Below are 1,595 nucleotides of genomic sequence, written 5' to 3' on the forward strand. Positions count from 1 at the left end.
TGAACTGCGCTTTTTCTCGTGCCGAAGTTATCCCTAATAACATCTGTGATGTACCGCATCGCATCATCTCCTTCGTAGATGTTACCGTCTTCATCCCTTATAGCCGTTTGCGAGTTTTTAGTTGGAGCTCCGAGTGCTTTCATATGGTTCCAGAATCTTTTTGGAGCGCTTTTGTCTCTTTTGTGAATGTTATGCACCCAACGTTCACTTGCGCATTTAATTTTCTCTTGCACGAGCTCACTCGCAACCGTTTTCTTTTCTCGGTATGTATTCCATCTAAGGAGCACCTCTTCTTCTTGTAATCCCAACTTCTTGGCTTCTCGATGAGCCCTAGATGCCTCTTTACGCTCTTCTATAGCTTGTTTTATTTCCTTGTTCCACCACTTACGTGGTTTCCTCTTGCCAATCCAACAATTGTTTTGCCGTGTCCGCATTATTTCATGCTGCATAACGTCCACCAGTTCCTTATATTCCCAGACTGCTGTAGGAAAATCCTCAATTTTCTTCTCTATGTTGTTTGCGATCTCTGTTATTTGCTCGTCATTCATTTTTAAAAATTCTGAGGCTATTGGTTCATGTTCTGCGCTAGTATCTCGCCAAAAATTTAATGCTAAAGGTCTATGATCGCTTCCCAGGCTATTTTTTCCATATTCGTCTATTATCATTTGGTCTAGTTGTTCGTAGACCATTTCTGAGACTAAGGTGTAGTCGATACATGACTGCCTGTTTCCGCATTGCCACGTTACCTGTCCATGACACTTATTCTCCCTGTTAACTACTATAAGGTTCTGTTCATCACACAGATCCAGCACTAGAGAGCCGTTGTAATCAATATATCCGTCTAAATCGTCCATGTGAGCGTTCATATCTCCCACTAATATCACTGGCCCGATTTACTGAACTCATTAATATCGCTTCTAATGCAATCAACCAATTCCTTATTTTTTTCTCTGCTATCACTAGTCACTACCTGTCCAAAGGTAAGCTACTCCCAGCCACGTCTTTTTACCTTGCCATGTGCCACGAATCCATAAATGCTCTTTACATGTCTCGTTTACCCTTTGGAACTTCAGACCTCACCTAATTAGTTCAATACTTAATCCTGTTTCCTGATTGCCTGGGGCCCGCCTAAAAAAGCTACAGCTCGCGCTGCGAATCGACGTCCGACCGGTGTTGCTACCCTTTCGCTAAAATGTATCCTGTCAACCACAAAAGCGTCTTCGCGGCCTGCTAGGTGCACTTCTCGGTTGATGTCAATGACCGTAAAATTTATTGCTTTAGCTAGAGTGCAAATTTCTCTGTTTACTGCAAGAATTACCCTTTCAATTTCATAGCCCTGCCTTTCAACCTCTGGCACCGTGCACACCGCGATTTGCACTTCCTTTGAAACATTCCGCAGGTCGGTGACCCCTTTGGCTATTTGCTTTGTGATCCCTGCTCCTCGTCCGTGCAGTACATCAATCACTCCGCCCATTATCACCACTAGGTGTCTCTCCTCCATTGTGTCCCACATGCCTTCCTTGGCCTTCGCTATCACCTCTCTAATCGGCTTTCCCGGAAGCGCGCTAACCTGGACTCGTTCGCCTGCACCTACC

The sequence above is a fragment of the Dermacentor silvarum genome, chromosome 10, assembly GCF_013339745.2.
Source record: "Dermacentor silvarum isolate Dsil-2018 chromosome 10, BIME_Dsil_1.4, whole genome shotgun sequence".
Classification (NCBI taxonomy): domain Eukaryota; kingdom Metazoa; phylum Arthropoda; class Arachnida; order Ixodida; family Ixodidae; genus Dermacentor; species Dermacentor silvarum.